The 18,379-nt window shown below is 47.5% G+C and overlaps 1 protein-coding gene across 1 annotated transcript in view; it reads left to right on the plus strand.

The window, feature by feature from the left end:
* Window positions 1-18,379, plus strand: part of LOC310642721 (rho guanine nucleotide exchange factor 5-like) — a gene marked incomplete at its 5' end in the record, with an annotated part of 56,335 nt that overhangs the window by 7,275 nt on the left and 30,681 nt on the right. The window lies entirely within an intron of this gene.

Raw genomic sequence — 18,379 nt, forward strand, 5'->3', positions numbered from 1 at the left:
GAGTCCATTTAAGCTCACACCTACTGCTTCAGTGACTCCATCCAGCCACCTCGTTCTCTGTCGTCCCCTTCTTCTATTGCCCTCAATCTTTCCCATCATTAGGCTCTTCTCCAGTGAGTCTTTCCTCCTCATTAGGTGGCCAAAGTATTTGAGTTTTAGCTTCAGGATCTGGCCTTCTAAAGAGCAGTCAGGGTTGATCTCCTCTAGGACTGACCGGTTTGATCGCCTTGCAGTCCAAGGGACTCGCAGAGGATGAAATTGTTCAGTCTAGAGTTCACCAACCCAATGCAAGCTGGGCTGAATTTACTTGGATTTTTATTCTCTGCTGTTCTCTTCAACGACACATATTAATTCCACCGTTGCAATTTTTGAGGAGAACTCTTGCAGATCATCCTTCGCATACAACCGTTTGACCGTCCGATCTTTCACAAATGAAGGCATCAGCACCCCGATCAACAACTAAAAAGCCACACGTACAACCAGGCACCGCATAAATATGACGCATAGAACAGCCCCAAACGCACGAGGATGGGCTTCAGCACAAATCAAAAAGCTCAGGTCTCTGAGACTGACCCAGACTGGATCCTATCTAATCTTTTCTTAAAAGCCTCCAGCAATGAAGCACCCCCAACTCCAGCAGGCAAGCTTCCCATTGATTGATTGTTCTCACCGTGAGGAAATTCCTCCTTATTTCCACTTTGGATTTTCCCTTGACTAACTTCCACCCGTTGCTTCTTGTCCTGCCGTCAGGTGCTTTGGAGAATTGGTCCATTATCAATTCTTGACAGACCCTCAAGTCCTGGAAGACTGCGATCATGTCGCCCTCAGTGCTTCTCTTTGTTAGGCTAAACGTACCTCGTTCCCTTAGCCACTCATTCTGTGATTTAGCCTCCGGACCTCTGATGCTCTTCTCTGCACTCTTTCTAGGGACTCCACATCTTTCTTCTATTGCGGTGATCAGAGCTGAAGATAGTGTTCCAAGGATAGCCTTACTGGTGCAGTATAAACAATGACAGAGTTGGAAGGGACCTTGGAGGTCATCTAGTCCAACCCCCTGATCAGTCAGGAGACTCTACACCATTTCAGACAAATGGTTGTCCCATCTCTTTTTTAAAAACTTCCAGTGTTGGAGCATTCACAGCTTCTGGAGGCAGGTTGTTCCACTGGTTAGTTGTTCTAACTGTCAGGAAGCTTCTCCTTAGTTCTAGGTTGCTTCTCTCCTTGATGAGTTTCCATCCATTGCTTCTTGTCCTGCCTTCGGGCGCTTTGGAGAATAGCTTGACTCCCTCTTCTTTGGGGCAGCCCCTGAGATATTGGAAGACCGCTATCATGTCCCCCCTCGTCCTTCTCTTCATTAAACTAGACGTACCCAATTCCAGCAACCGTTCCTTGAATGTTTTATCCACCAGTCCCCTGATCATCTTTGTTGCTCTTCTATGCACTCTTTCTAGAGTCTCAACATCTTTTTGACACCGTGGTGACCAAAACTGGATGCCGTATTCCAAGTGTGGCCTTACCAAGGCCTTGTAAAGTGGTATTAACCCTTCACGTGATCTTGATTCTATCCCTCTGTTAATGCAGCCTGGCACTGTGTTGGCTTTTTTGGCAGCTGCAGCACACGGCTGGCTCCTGTTTAAGGGATTGGAGAGATCCCTCTCACAGTTGTTACTATTGAGCAAGGCACCACCTGTAAGGCATCTGTGCCTTTGGTTTTCCTTGCCTAAATGTGGAACCTGACTTTTCTCACCACTGAATTTCATTTTGTTGGGTAGCGCCCAACGTTCAAGCAGTATTCCTCCTTCACATCGTCTGTATGCCATCCCAGTTGAGGCAGCCAAGGACTGCATTGGCTTTTTAAAGAGTCTTTCCTTATACCCGGGCAGATTTCACAGCAGCACCACAGCACCCTCACACTCACTCCTATGCTCCCTCCCTCCCCTGTTATTTTATTTATAACAACAAAAAGGGCGGGAGACAAAGCTTCCTGCCATTCAGCTCTTGAGGCTGCAGGAAAAGGAATCAATGCAATCTGCAGTTTGCATTCATGCAAACTAAACACTCATCAAAACCAGGGCACTCTCTTTTGGGCCAAAGAATTTACCTGATGCAAACTGCACACTGCTGTGAGATATGTGCAGATGTTTTAGCCTCCAGTTCCCTATTCATCTCAAGGTCTTCTCCAGCTTTCATTTCTCTGTAACCGTTCCTTTCTCAGGTGGGGGGAGGTGGAAGAAAAAAAGCAGAAAGCAAAAGTTATCCCCATTGAAAGCAAAGATTACCCCCCTCCCAACAAATAAATGGCAGGCCCCAAAGCAAAGCACCAAAGGATCTGTAGGAAAGGCAGACAATAAGGATTTGGGGACCTGACATAACCGTTGTATTTCTTCGACTTTTTTGTGCCAGTTTGGGTTTCTGGGTGGCAGGTGTGGTTTGAAAAGACAAGTGGGCAGTCACAACTGGGCACTCAAAAAAAAAAAAAAGAAGAAGCAAGGAGAGCTTTTGATTTTTTTTTTACCACAAGGGACTACATACACCCTGCCTTGGTGGTCTCCTACCCCATCTAACCTATCTGTGGCTGATGCTTGCCAGGATTGAAAAATGTAAAAAGTGGAATGCACAATCTACCAGACACCTACAAATAGGTTCAGACTTTTATAATTTACAATCTCTCTCTCTCTCTCTCTCTCTTCTCTCTCTCTCTCTCTCTCTCTCTCTCTCTCTCTCTCTCTCTCTCTCTCTCTCTCTCTCTCTCTGTGTGTGTGTGTGTGTGTCTGTGTGTCTGTGTGTCTGTGTGTGTGTGTGTTGATCCTCACACACAACATAGTTTTCCTTTTTGTGCAGATTGTTTCTTGCCCAGGTAAGAAAAAGAGAAGTTCACACAATAGTTTTTGACAACACTGTTTAGAAAGACCCATGGGCCTTAAGGACAAATAATGCAACCATCCATTTTTCCCCTGACCAAACAAATATTCCTCCAGCCTAGAATCCCAAACCAGCTTGCTAAACAAGCAGGGACTTTCATGACCTGATTAACTCAATGCCAGGGAAAGCTTCAGGCCATCTTTCCTTCATTTTCCATTAAAAGATCTAGTGCATTTGTTTCTGAGAACTGGCCAACGTGTTTACACAGGCAGGGGCTAGAAAAAAAATGCCAGTGGAGTAGGGAATTAATCAGCTGATAGGCTGTAAGAAGCTGTCCTCAGATGCAATGAATAAAAAAATTAACTCATCCAGCGGGGCAGCGTAAGGATGCTGCCCCTCGGGATGAGTTAAACCTCAGCCTGGCTGAGGAATTCTGGGAATTGAAGTCCACAAGTCACAAAAGGGCCCAGTTTGAAGACCCCTAATCTTTTATGCATTGCATCTGAGGACAGCTTGAAGGCAAATGGGGTGTGTCTACATCTCAGCCCTGAGCTTCAATTGTCCTGATTCCCCCAAAGCAAGGATTTTTCTACTTGGCTGTGCTGAACATAGAACATAGAATAATAAAGTTGGAAGGGACCTTGGAGGTCTTCTAGTCCAACCCCCTGCCCATGACAGAAGATGCTATACAATTCTGAACAAATGGCTTTCCAATCTCTTCTTAAACACCTCCAGTGTTAGAGCATCCACAACTTCTGGAGGAAAGTCGTTCTCACTGATTAGTTCTTCTCGCTGTCAGGAAATTTCTCCTTAGGTCCAGGTTGCCTCTCTCTTTAATGATCTGCCTATCTACATATTTCTTTTTCAGATGACGACTAGCATTTCTTTTAACAAAAAGGTACTTCTTCATTGAGGTGCGCACATTGCCTTTTTAGACCTAGTGCTATTGCACACTTAATAACTGTAATATAGTGCAAACGTAATTTTCATTTGCATTGGGAAACCGAAAAATGTGCGTGATTCACTTTATTGCAAAATTCCTTTTGCTGCGGTGGTCTGGAGCTGAACCCCACGGTATCTCCAAAGTATGCCTCTATTCTTACTCAGATAAATCAGCATGCTTGCAAGAGACACACATACCTTTACAAATGGTCACTGGTGCAAACCATAGGTCATGCAAATATTTAATATTAAACACACACACATACAAAAAACATTCCGGCTATTGTATTGCTGTTGTTGTTCTCCTGTTGGAGATCGCAGTCTCGGCCTCACCCTGTCTTCTTTCTATATTGCTACATATTGATGGAGATGGCTGTTCAGTTGTTTATTGAATAGGCACTTAAGGAGCCACCAAATATGGAGGGTTTGGGGGGAAAAACAGCTGGTGTATGGGCATCTTGTGTTTTGGCAGGCAAGAAAGAATTAGCGTTTTTTTCCGGGGTGGGGTGGGGTGGTTAGCATGTTCGGTCTGGCGTACCCAGTAAGGCTGCCAGAATCAGAGGCAGAATATTCAACTTCCAGAAAATTGTTACAGCCTTGGACAAAGTTCCCCTTTTCTTAAAGTTGATCCCTCTTTGTTTTTTTTTCCCCACACTTAACGGTCACGTGATCGAAATTCAGATGTTTGTCAACTGACTCACATTTACGACGGTTGCCGTGCCCCCAAGATCCCCCATTTTGTGACTTTCTGACCAGCAAAGTCAATGGGAGAAGCCACGTTCACGTAACGTGGCACGTTGCTAATTTAACCAGCTGCAGTCATTGACTTAACGGCTGCGGCAAGGAAGGTGGTCAAATGAAGCGAGACCCACTCGACAAACGGCTCGCTTAGCGACAGACATTCTGGGATCGGTTGGGGTGTTAAGCACTGGTGGGATTCACCCGGTTTGCACCGCTTCGGCAGAACCGGTAGCTAATTTTTTTGTTGCCCAGGTCCAGAACGGACTTCCGGAAGCGGCATCCACGCAGAGAAACTGGTGGTTCCCCTATTTGAATCCCACCACTGGTCATAAGCCCAGGATTACCTGGCATTTGAAAAGGGCGCTCGATCTGTTGGCTAACCAGGATAGTGTCCGTTTCTAATTTTGGTGGGGATACCTCCCCCCAAAAGACCATCAGATAGTCAGAATAGCCGTCTAGAAAACTCCGTCTCTTCAACTCCTCCTCTGCTTTTTGCAGCTTCTAATGTTAGACCCAAGTATGATGAAACTTCCTGACGAGGCTTGTGTGTCTGTGTGTGTGTGCGTGTGCGTGCACCCATATAGGGAACAAACTCTAATTAAACAGGACATTTGCTTTTAGCTTCACTTAGTCATTGGTGCGGGGTGTGTGTGTGTGTGTGTTTAGACTAAATCTTCAGAAATTGCTCAATGCGCTGACTTCCGTTCAGGCACAGGGAAGAAGTGGATTTCAGCAAACAGAGTTGGATTCCTTTGACTGCACAGTCCTCCTGTTGTGGTCCAGGAAGCAAGGGGGAGGAGGACCCACAACAACAATGGCTTTGGGACATCCTGCTGGCTGTTGAAACGCAGGTTTGCTGCCGTCTCCCCTCAGAACAGCTTTTCCTAATGTCTCGCCAGCCAGAACCAGCTCGGTCGCCCCTGCGGCCTTCTGCTCTTTCCCCAAGGGAGAAAGGGGATGGAAGAAGGTCCCACCGAGGAGGCAGGCTTGGCCATCCGACCTGGGCTTAGGGGCTGCCCGCAGAGGCGGAGTGGGGAGGGGAGGAGGTAGCCCTCCTCTTTGTGTGCGTGGCATATGCGTGTTCCTGGATCAGAACAAATGGGATACAAAGGAAGCAAGGAGAAAATGCAACGCTATCTGAGAAAGCCGAGAAAGGTAACGTGCCCTTTTATATTATATTTCTCAGATGGAGACTTTGCTTGGTCGGTAAACTTGCATTTAGGCAGGAGTGTAACTTGCTCCCTGGGTTAGCCATGGAAGGTCGCTGTCCTTCCTCCGTCGGGCAGCACGAACTGGGTAATCCCCCCCAAGGATGGGTAACAATAACAAAGGAAGTCTGGGATCTTCATGGTTTTCCTATTTGGTTGTTGGTGCAGACACAAGGACCTGCCTGGAAGGCTCTTTGGCTGGTCCAGCAAAGCAGGTCACACACGAGAAGACGGTGTCTACACCACTAAACAATGGCTAACAGAAGAACAGAGTGGGAAGGGACCTTGGAGGTCTTCTAGTCCAACCCCCTGCTCAGGCAGGAAACCCTATACCATTTCAGACAAATCCTTGTCCAGTCTCCTTCTTAAAACCTTCCAGTGTTGGAGCACCCCCAACTTCTGGAGGCAGGTGGTTCCACTGATTAATTGTCCTCACTGTCAGGAAGTTTCTCCTTAGCTCTAGGTTGCTTCTCTCCTTGATGAGTTTCCATCCGTTGCTTCTTGTCCTGCCTTTAAGCACTTTGGGAAATAGGCTGACCCCCCTCTTCACTGAGGCAGTTCCTAGATATGGGCAAGACAGCCACATTGTTAGGGCTAAACTGAGGAGACTCCAGCCAAACCTGGTGTATTTCCCCTCAACTGATAATTGTGTTGATGTACCAGGGAGTTCACTAATTCCGTGACCCCTGAGAGATCATTTAAGCTGCAAGTGACTGGTTGCCCAAGGACCCTCTTTGTAGAGGTCAGAATCGAATCTTGGCCCTGTGTGAATGGGCAGGGTAAGGTCCTGAAAACCCTGTAGGCCCTCTTCCGTTTTGGACTTGTACTTGTATTCCAGCAAGCCTACATCTGACAATATCTACAGGCATTGCCCAAGACTCCATCAGTGTGTGTGTGTGTGGGCGTGTGAGCGAACGCACCCACCCACGGCTACAAAGCATGAACCCATTTGAGCTGCCAGTTAGGCAAGAAGGCTGCCTGCTTTCATAAGACCTCAGCCTGGAGGTCCCCTTGTGTCTGTCTCCTTGAGCCTTTCCACAGCCGTTGAGGGAACACATATCCCTCTTGAGCTCCAGGAGAGGCAAAGTTTAGTTGTTTAAAAGCCCCCCTTTTTCCAGGAGGTGGGTCTGGATGTGCTCTGGGGCGGAGTCTGCACTTCCATCGTGGTCCATGTCTCTGCGGCCCCGACCGCAGGAATTCTCTTGACAGCAAGGTTTCTGATTATAGGTCTCAACATGTCCTTCTTCTCTGATCACAGTTGTCAAAGGCACTGTGGCCCCAGACCCTAAGTGGTTCCCCAGAACTCAGCACAGCCCCAAATGGGAGTCCTTTAAACCCTTCAGGGGGATGTGATGAAATGACAGGATAGGCCTGGCGTATATCTATCCATATTGTCTGGCCAACTGGAAGTGCATTAATGGTGCCTGTGTTCCACCTTGAAGAGCTATTGCAGCCTCAGCAGGGAGGGAGGGAGGGAGGGAGGGAGGGAAGGAAGGAAGGAAGGAAGGAAGGAAGGAAGGAAGGAAGGAAGGAAGGAAGGAAGGAAGGCTGGCTGTCTTTGGTATACATCGGTACAAGCCTGAAGATGTGACTTCTTTAACAAGCATTCAATGTATGTAGCTCTTTAAAGCATCTGCATCTTTTCCCAGCCTCCCCCAGTAACCAGAGGGAGGGAAGGAAGGAAGGAAGGAAGGAAGGAAGGAAGATGAAGGAGGGGGGGAGGGAAGGAAGGAAGGCACTGTCTTTGGTATATCCATCCATGCATCCATCTATCTATCTATCTATCTATCTATCTATCTATCTATCTATCTATCTATCTATCTATCTATCTATCTATCTATCTATCTTGTCATCCATCCATCCCATCTATCCATTCCTCCTTCCCTCTAATCCATCCATCCATCCATCCATCCATCCATCCCCTATCATCCATCCATCCATCTATCTATCTATCTATCTATCTATCTATCTATCTATCTATCTATCTATCTATCTATCTATCCTATCTCGCCATCCATCCATCCATCTACCCACCCACCCACCCACTCCATCTATCTATCTATCTATCTATCTATCTATCTATCTATCTATCTATCTATCTTGTCATCCATCCACCTTCCCTTTGATCGTGTGTCCACCGTGGCCATCTCGATGTTGGGGGCACCCCGCGGAGATGCTCCTGGCTTTTCAGGAAAGCAGAAGGCCTGCAGTAAAAGTAGCAGGCCTTGTAAGGAAAGGAGGAAAATGACAAAGCCCGCCCAGGAAATTTGACAGGAAACAAATGTTTTAACCACTGTTTTCCTCAACTCTCTTTGCTCCATAACTTTCCCCTCATACGCAGGAGACCCGGCTCTTTTTCTGCTGACGTTTCTGTATTTTGGCTTCAGCAGACCACATTTCTCCCACCTTTCCTCAGATCCCCTTTTAAAGAGGTCCACTAAATGGAGGCCGTTGGTTTGCCTGGCACTCGGCCAGGAATTAATGCATAAAATAATGTACGCAGTATAGAAAATGTGCAGCTAGGGATTTTTTCCCCTCCACTGTCATGGCCTTTGGATCTGGAATGACCTGCTGACGTGTCCTACAAAGAGGTTCAGGATCAGGAAAAGGAAGAACTGCTTTAGCAGCATCTGGGGTGCTTCCTCACGCAGCTTGTTCTTGGCATGTTGAGGTCAGCAGAAACGGATACCAGTTTGTTGGGAGATGGACTGGGACGGTGAGGACGGTGTAAGAGCTGGTCTTGTAGATGTGACCTTCAGGAAGTAGGCATTCATTGACCACCAGATGTGGTGATGGCCACCAGCGTAGACCGTTTCATGAAGGCATTGGGCAAATTCCAGGAGGTCCAATTTTCAGGAGCTAGTAACCTTGTTGACCTCCAGAACCATAGCTTCTTGTCACAGGGACCATCTGTGGAACAGACCATCCTTGCTCCTCTTCTAGGAGGTATCTGACCAGCCACCAGATGCCAGAAAAGCTCTGGATAGAAAGGTCTTTGGTTGCCTGACTTGTTTCCCACTCATTAGAGCATCCGTGTTTACCCTTCAGCCAACTTGAGCCTCTTGACATCACAGTGGTACTATGGAGGACCCCTTGGCACGTCTGACTTGTGTGCAGCTCAGTGGCCTTCGCCACCAAAGTTTTAAGGTTGCGCCTATAGAGTTACAGGCAGAAAGGATTCCTCTTTCATCCATGAAGTATGGATATCCTCTGGAGGCCCTCATTCCTCAAGCCACCTTGGTGAGAGAGCAATGTCACTGGATTGTTCCCCTGAGACTTCCATTTAGTGAAAGTCTGTGAAAAGCTGCTGTCTTTCTCCTAAAGAAATGTGTGTGTGTGTGTGAGGGGGAAGTATTATTCATGTTCCAACTTTGGGGAATAGAATAGACCAGGGGTCAGCAACCTGAAACAGTGAAAGAGCCACTCGGAACCGGTTCCCTCACAAAAGGAAAAACTGGGAGCCGCAAAAAATGCGTGCGCATGCGTGTACATGCGTGCATGGGCAGAACAGGGTTTGACTGAAGAGTGGAGCCAAGGCGAGATATGCACCTACCCTGCATATTTGAATTGATTGGTTGAACTTTTTTAGTCCCACTTTTTTTTTTTTTGGACTGCACATGGCAGAGGACTGGGAGCCGCAGGAGACGGCTGAAAGAGCCGCATGCGGCTCCGGAGCCGCGGGTTGCAGACCTGTGGAATAGACGGTGGGGGCTGACTTTCTGAACCAGTTTTTTTTGAACCCAACTCATTATCTTGTAAGTCCTAATAACCCTGCATGTTGCAAAATCACCCAGCTTGGCCACTTGGTTTCTTGATTCTTGCCTTTAGTGTGTGTGACTTATGCCTTTACAACAGGGATCCTCAACCTGGGCAACTTTAAGCGTTGTGGACTTGAACTCCCAGAGTTTTTATTTATTTATTTATTTATTTTAATCCCATTTATATCCCGCCCTTCTCCGAAGACTCAGGGCGGCTTACAAGCTTAGCAGTAGCCTTCATTCTATGTATATGCCTGCTTATTAGGGCTTTCACACACACCCCAAGTGGCATTATTACAAAGTCAGCTTAATTGCCCCCAACAATCTGGGTCCTCATTTTACCTACCTCGGAAGGATGGAAGGCTGAGTCAACCTTGAGCCTGGTGGGACTCGAACCTGCACTCATTGCAGGCAGCTGGTGTTGCTTAAGGAGGCATTAGCCCACTGCGCCACCACTGCTCTTGAGTTGAAGTCCACAAGTCTTAAAATTGCGAAGGTTGGAGACCCCTGCTTTATAATATATTTTATTGATTTTGTAACATCGTCACCTTAATATTTGGTAAACGGTGTGTTTACATTTAGAAAATGTTCACTAACAGTTGGCTTCTATGATCTATAATCCACATAGTAGCTTTACTTGATTTCCTCTTTTTCCCATCATGTTCTCTTTTGCCAACCTTAAGTTAGTACAGTTCTTGTTGTTTGGGTAGATAATAATTGAGTATAATTTTTTCCCCCTAATAATTTCTACAAATAATAATCACATCAATATAATGTTTCTTTTCTATCTAGTCGTTTGGGTTGCCTCATCGTAGATCCTGTTTACAGTTCTTGTTTACATTTGTTTTTTTCCCCCACAATGTTCAAGACATTCTTACTGGTTAAGATTTTCTCTGCCTTAGAATATGCATTGTAGACAGTCCTCCACTTATGCTCACTTAGGGATGGTTTGAAGTTGCGGCGGCAGTGAAAATGAGTGACTTATAACTGTTGCAGCAATCCCCATGCTCACGTGATCAAAATTCAGACTCGTATTTATGACAGTTGCAATGTCCTGGGATCAAGTGATCTCCTTTTGCGACCTTGCTTCCTTGGGGAAGCCAGATTCCCTTAACAGCCGTGTTATTAACTTAACAACTGCAGCGATTCACTTAAGAACTGTGACGAGGAGGGTCATAAAATGGGGCAAAACACATTCGGCTAATTATCTTAAGCAACGGAAATCTTGCTTAGCAACAGCTCAATTGCGATAAGCTCAGTTGTATAATTTATTTATTTATTTATTTATTAATTTAATTTATATACCGCCCTTCTCTCAAGAGACTCAGGGCGGTGAACAGGGCAATACATAAAAATAGGATACAAAAATTAAAATTATTAAAACATAATTAAACAATGCCCATAAATAATACAGATTTAAAATTGAAGTAATAATAAAATCCCACCCCGTCCCATCAGGCCAGGCCCGCTTGTTTAAAAAGATGGGTTTTAAGATCGCGCCGGAAGGAGCGGAGATCGGGCGCCATCCGGAGCTCTACCGGAAGATGGTTCCATAAATCCGGTGCACCCACAGAGAATGCTCTCCCCCTGGGGGCCACCAGTCGGCATTCTTTGAGAACTACCTGTATTACCCATCAGGTATTTCTTCCAAGAGAGAGATCCTTATTCCTCGGCTATTGTTGGCTGATCAAGTTTCTGGGCAAGATCTGTTTAATTTGTACATATTTTAATTTTTGTATTTTATATTTTAAATGTTACGTCATATAGTATGCCTTATTTTAATTGTGATGCAAGGGAACAGGAGTTTGCTGAACAATGATGATGAAATTGGCTATGCCTAGTCTTAATAAAGGGACGCGATGGCTCAGTGGGTTAGAACGCTGAGCTTGTCGATCAGAAGGTCGGCAGTTTGGCAGGTCGAATCCCGAGTGCCGCGTAACAGAGTGAGCGCCTGTTACTTGTCCCAGCTTCTGCCAACCTAGCAGTTCGAAAGCACGTAAAAATGCAAGTAGAAAAATAGGGACCACTACGGTGGGAAGGTAACAGCGTTCCGTGCGCCTTTGGCGTCTAGTCATGCCGGCCACATGACCACGGAGACGTCCTCGGACAAGCGCTGGCTCTTCGGCTTTGAAACGGAGATGAGCACCGGCCCCTAGAGTCGGAAACGACTAGCACGCATGTGCGGGGGAAACTTTACCTTTACCTTTTTACCTAGTCTTAATAAAGAAAAGGACTGGGGGGGACATGATAGCAGTCTTCCAATATCTCAGGGGCTCCTACAAAGAAGAGGGAGTCAAGCTATTCTCCAAAGTGCCTGAAGGCAGGACAAGAAAGAACCGATGGAAACTATCCAAGGAGAGGAGCAACCTAGAAATAAGGAGGAATTTCCTACTGGTGGAAACAATCAACCAATGGAACAGCTTGCCTTCAGAGGTTGTGGGTGCTCCATCACTGGAGGCTTTTAAGAAGAGACTAGATAGCCATTTGACTGAAATGGTATAAGGTCTCCTGCTCAAGCTTGGACTAGAAGACCTCCAAGGTCCCTCCCAACTCTGTTATTTTATATTCTATAAAATCGGCTTAGAATGGGAAGGTAGGTAGAATCTACTCTGGATCTCTTGGTCTTCCACTCTGCTATGCTATTGTTGTTTGTCTACACCAGGGGTGTCAAAGTCAATTTCATTGAGGGCCGCATCAGCATTGCGGTTGCCCTCAGGGGGCCAGGTGGGTGTGGCCAGGGTGGGCGTGGCCTACTGGGTGAGCGTGGCTAGAGTGCGTATGGCCTACTGGGTGGGCGTGTCCAGCTCTACATCGGTTCACATCAAGGGTGCCTGTGGGGGGGCCTGGGCAGGAGTGGGACAGATCTGAGGGTCTCTGGCGGAAGGAGGGTCTCTGGGCCAGGGCCAAGGCAGTGGGGGCCGTTCCCTCACTGTTTCCAGGATGGCTTCGCGGGCCGCATGAAACCACTTTGCAGGCCGGATCCGGCCTTGTGTTTGACATGTCTGGTCTACACTGTGTGCACTAGGGCCACATAGTAACCAGCACAATTCAGAGCAATAATCACTATATTTCTGCTGTTTAATCAAGCCCCATGTGGAGTCCTTGATGCTCTCTAGAGCTGATGATGTTACCTAGTTTGGGTCATGAAATGTCTACAAGAAAACTACCAAGCTCAGAGAGCACCAAGGACCCCACAGTCCTTTCTCCTCCTCCTCCTCCTCCTCCTCCTCCTCCTCCTCCTCCTCCTCCTCCATCATTCCTGCTTGTAGTCTAGAACGGTAAGTGAGCATGGTAAGATTTAAGAGGCAAGGGGTGTTGCGGCAGAATTACTTACTGGGAAATATTCTCCGTTCTCGAGTGCCATGTGCATGTCAGTAACATTGCACACTTATTACAAAATATAGTCGGGGGCCCAAAAAATAAATAATACTGTCATTCTAGCAGAAGCAGCATTGGACAGATTCCTTTTGCTTTATCACACCCACAGGTCTGGAACCTTAAAAACCTCTGGGCATCCGACTGGTGATCGTGATGACACGAGAGAGCTCTTTCAAATATTGTGCCCCAGTGGTGGGCAATGGGTGAAACTTCCTCTTTTCTCTCTCTCTCTCTCTCTCTCTCTCTCTCTCCCTGGCACACACTAGCTCCCCTTCTCTTTGCTTCCTCTTTCCCCCTGCCATGTCGGCTGTAGGAAGGAACGACGCTTTGCTCAAGTCAGAATTCATTGTTTGCAAGAGCTGTTTATAATCAGGCTGCCCACGGATGCCTGCAACTAAGGGAAGGTTGGATTTAAGGGTGTTCTTAAAGAGGTCGCGAGCCTAGAAAGAGCGGAGAGAAGAGCAACGAAGATGAGGAGTGGGCTGGAGGCTAAAACATAGGAAGAACGGTTGCGGGATCTGAGATGGAAAAGCCGTGGTGGCGCGGGGGTTAGAATGCAGCATTGCAGACTAGTTCTGCCGGCTGCCAGGAGTTCGATCCTGACCGGCTCAAGGTTGATTCATCCTTCCGAGGGTCGGTAAAATGAGGACCCAGATTGTTGGGGGACAATAGTTGTCTCTGTAAACTGCTTAGAGAGGGCGGTGAAGCACTGTGAAGTGGTATATACTGTAAGTCTACGTGCTATTGCCCTCCTTCCTTCCTTCCTTCCTTCCTTCCTTCCTTCCTTCCTTCCTTCCTTCCTTCCCTCCCTCCCTCCCTCCCTCCCTCCCTCTGTGGTGGCACAGCAGTTAGAATACAGTATTGCAGGCTGACTCTGCCCACTGCCCGCAGTTCGATCCTGATGGGGCTCAAGGTTGACTCAGCCTTCCATCCTTCTGAGGTCGGTAAAATGAGGACCCAGATTGTTGGGGGGCAATAGGCTGACTCTGTAAACCACTTAGAGAGGGCTGCAAAGCACTGTGAAGCGGCACATAAGTCTAAATGCTATTGCTATGTCTAATTGAATGAAGGACCATGGTAACATGATAGCAGTGTTCCAATATTTAAGTGGCTACCACAAAAAACAAAGGTGTGTGTGTGTGTGTGTGTGTGTGTCAACCTATTCTGAAGGCAGGAGAAGAAGCAATGGAGGCAAACAAACCAAGGAGAGAAGCAACCTAGAGTGAAAAATAAATTTCCTGACTGCAAGAGCAATTAACCAGCAGAACGGCTCACTTTTGGAGGTTGTGCGTGCTGCATCCCTGGAGGTTTTTAAGAAGAGGCTGGACAGTCAGTTGTCTGGAATGTTCTAGATCAGACATGTCAAACACAAGGCCCGGGGGCCGGATGCGGCCCGTGAAGTGGTTTCATGTGGCCCGCTAAGCCATCCTGGAAACAGTGAGGGAACGGCCCCCACTGCCTTGGCCCTGGCCCAGAGACCCTCCTTCTGCCAGAGACCCTCAGATCTGTCCCACTCCTGCCCAGGCCCCCATAGGCACCCTTGATGCCAACGATGTAGAGCTGGCCATGCCCACCCAGGAGGCCATATGCACTCTAGCCACGCCCACCCAGGAGGCCACGCCCACCCTGGCCACACCCACCCGGCCCCCTGAGGGCAACCGCAATGCTGATGCGGCCCTCAATGAAATTGAGTTTGACACCCCTGTTCTAGATCCTCCTGCTTGAGAAGGAGGCTGGATTAGGAGATCCCTTCCAACTGTGTGATTCTCTTATTCTGTTCACCCTCTTTCTTGAGAAAGCTCCTGCCTCCTTGCTTTCCACTGTTGTGGACACTCTTAGCATGGCAAGGAGCAGTGTGGACTTGCCAGGAAATGCTGGACAAATGTTGGAAAAGTCAAAATGCTCTTGCAGTGGAGTCCTCGCTAAGCTCGGTCGTTTGCTGGTGGGTGTTTTGTTATCAGACGAGCTAATATCTCCCCGTTCCCGTTGAAACGTCTCCAAGCAAGCAAGCAGGCTCAGAGAGCACCAAGGACTCCAACCCCATCGTATTCTCTTCCGTTGGCTGTTTCACTATCCTGTTTTTTTTTTTTTAGCGTAGAACAGTAGATAGTGGCAGTAAAATTTAGGAGTCAAGAGGTGTTGTGGCTTGTAGTGGACAATTTCTGTGACGGTGGAACGTCTTGCTCCAAAGCTACCGGAGATCACTCCTGCAGCATCTCATCACAATTGCCCTGGTTTAGTTCCCCAAATTTGGCAAAACCCGTACATGTTTTATTTTAGGAAAACTATTTGCGGAAGCGCGATGGTCCACTTTCCCTTCCCAAGCTACTCGGCACCCAGGAAGGGATGGCTGAGTTTTCTAAGAACGTCCTGTTAAGAAATATGCAGATGATATATTGTGGAGTGGAAAAAATGGATTGATTACATCCAGAATACATATGGGACTAAAAAGTTTCATTTAGCATTTGAATAAGTATCGATGGGATATTTATATTGCTTGTAGTCATTTTATAAGAGTTAAAGTGCGATAGACTTAATAGCTTATTGTTGTTTGCATATGGTAGATTATGATTGTTTTTACTTTTATACCTTGTATTTAGCTCTGGGAAGTCGGGGAGGGGGGAAGGGGAGGGAGGGAGGTTTTGGGGAGTGTTGGGAAGAGGGGAGGGGGTTGGGAGGGGTTTTGTTTTGTTAACGATAAAATGTACTGAAAAACTTTTCAATAAAAAAAAAAGAAATATGCAGACGAGACCAAAGAAAAGCTAAGGTGATTCAGTTCAGGGTGAAGTGAGCCTCTGGTTTACCCCATGTTAGCCACTCACCAGTTCTTCTCATGCAAAGGACAGATGGGGGAGGGGAGGGGTGGGGGTTAAAACAATCTCTACCACCACCACCCCCCACCTTCCTTCTTGCTTTTGAGAAGCTGGATGGATTCTGTATCTGAAAACGGAAAACATCGGACCAAGATGAGCAGTGAGAGCTACCAGAAAGAATAGGCCTAGTGAGGCTGGAGGGCTAAGGATAGGATGCTTGAGCGGAGGGGGGGGTTGGACTAGAAGACCTCCAAGGTCCCCTCCAACTCTGTTATCCTGTCATTGTGCTGTTCCGTTAAGGAGAACATCAAGAGAGCTTCCACCACGGATGCTCCCTTTTTTGGGGGTCTCCTCACACTTTTAGCTGGTAGCTGCGTCTTTGATTCTGTGATGCCCACTAACGTTCGCGAAGAAAAATTCAGACATGCTTGAAGGGCTGTTTCTCACATGAAAGATCACTTTGCAAGCTCCTGTTGTGATTCAGGGTCAGCCTGTGGGTTCGGCAGTTGGGTCGGACGACTCAGAGGAGGAGGGGGGTGTTGAAGACCTTGCTGAGGGGGTTGGAGATCTTGCTGATGAGAGCCCTCAGCCAGGCCCCTCCCACTTGGTCACCACGGAGACCCAGCTGTGTGAGCCTGACAGCGTGGATGATGACCCACAGCTGGCCCTGTTCAAGGACGCCCGACGCAGGAGGCAGTCAATCAGGAGTAAACAGAGGAAGGCAATGGGGCTTCTCGGAAGGAGGCAGAGAGAAGCCACGCCCTGAACTCTATATAAGGGGAATGTGTGGGGAGGGCTGGTTTGCTGAAGGCAACCGCTTGGATAGTTCGTGTTTCTTAAAGCTCCTGTTTCTTGGTTCGTGTCTTGTTTGTTTTTGTAGCTATAAATTTGGCAGACGTAATTCCAGCCTCTTGCCTTATTGTAAAAGGGGTTGTCCCTGCCTTTTCTGCAGGGCCGGTAGCAGGCTGGTACAGAACAGCTCCATTCACCTGATGGACAAAGTCTGCAAAAGGCTACTCAAAAGGCATCGATACCTTGTGTGTGTGTGTGTGTGTGTGTGTGTGTGTGCTTCTATGCATGTGTGCGCACATATATATACGTCCCTGTAGGTTTCCGTACAAAGGAGACCAAGCAAAATAAAAATAAAAGTTGAACCTCGATCCAGAGGCTGCACAGCCATCCGTCCAGGGTGCTTTAAGCTGGACTAATTCTGGGAGTTGAAGCCCACAGGTCTTCAGATTGCCAAGGTCGGACCCCCCTGGCTGAAGGGGAGCAGCCTGGTTCTTGTTGCAGTGACATCGGAGGTGTCATGATGCCATCGCACAAAGGATGCAAATTAGACAAGACGGTTACCCATCGGGAAGCAGCAAACCCTGGCCGACTTCAACCAAATGTTTAAAACATTCCTTATTCCTTCAGAAAGGTCAACCTTTTGGCAGGGGGAAAGTGGCCTCTGAAGGAAGCAGAATGACAGAATCGGAAGGGAGCTTGGAGGTCTTCTAGTCCAACCCTCTGCTAAAGCAGGAGAGCCTATACACCAGGGGTAGGCAACCTTGGCTCTTTTATGACTGGTGGACTTCAACTCCCAGAATTCCTGAGCCAGCCACGCTGAGGGGAAAGGGAGAGGTTTCCAAGCTGAGCCATGCTGGCTCAGGAATTCTGGGAGTTGAAGTCCACGAGTCATAAAAGAGCCGGTTGTCTACCCCTGGCCTAGGCCTAGGCCACTTTATGACTTGTGGACTTCAACTCCCAGAATTCCTGAGCCAGCCACGCTGAGGGGAAAGGGAGAGGTTTCCAAGCAGAGCCATGCTAGCTCAGGAATTCTGGGAGTTGAAGTCCACGAGTCATAAAAGAGCCAAGGTTGCCTACCCCTGCCATATACCATTTCACCACAAAACACAGCCGTAAATTGAAATCTCCCAAGAGGCCATCAAATAGCCTCTCCTCAGTCTCCCCAAGGACTTCTTTTCAAAGCCAGTTAGCATCCCCAAAACAAAACATCTAAGAAGATTGCTAACACTCGCTCTCCTCTCAGGAAAATAAAATAAAATAAAACAGGGTCTATTTTAGCAAGGAAGTGGAACGACCAGCAGTGGTGCCACCACCTTCCTTCTGGTCAGGAGAAGCTTCCTTTGCATGTCAGTCATAGCCATCTCTTCCATATCTAGCGGGCATTTATCTGTCCGCTGCCGTTGCTTCCTTCTTCAGGAACTGCCGGAGAAGTGAAAGCGCCGGTCTGCTTCCTCTCCGCGGTGTGTGACGAGCAGGGAAGTTTTAATGCAAGACATCCAGAAGGATGGTCCCTCGGCTTTCTTCTCAACTCATCTCAGCCAGAGCATGAGGACCAATCAGATTGGGCTCAGAAAGTCTCCTGGAGGAGGACCAAGCCAGGCCTGGGGCCAAAGGTTGGGCAAAAGGGCTTAGCCGAAGGAAGCGTTTCCATGCAATTAAGTGGCCGCTCAATGAATCTGATGCATGGAAGTTACGTGTCTCAACAAACTTGGTTGGTTGGCAAAGATGCCATCAGGCGCGCTCTGATTTTTTTTTAATTATCTGTGCAATCAACAGGTGATCTGAACAGTGCTCTGAATGGCAAGGAAATAAGGGAGAAGAGCAAGGTCTCTCTCTCTCTCTAGATGATAGAGAGAGATGATAGAGAGAGATAATAGATAGATAA

This window comes from Vipera ursinii (genome assembly GCF_947247035.1).
Source record: "Vipera ursinii genome assembly, chromosome: 6".
NCBI lineage: Eukaryota > Metazoa > Chordata > Lepidosauria > Squamata > Viperidae > Vipera > Vipera ursinii.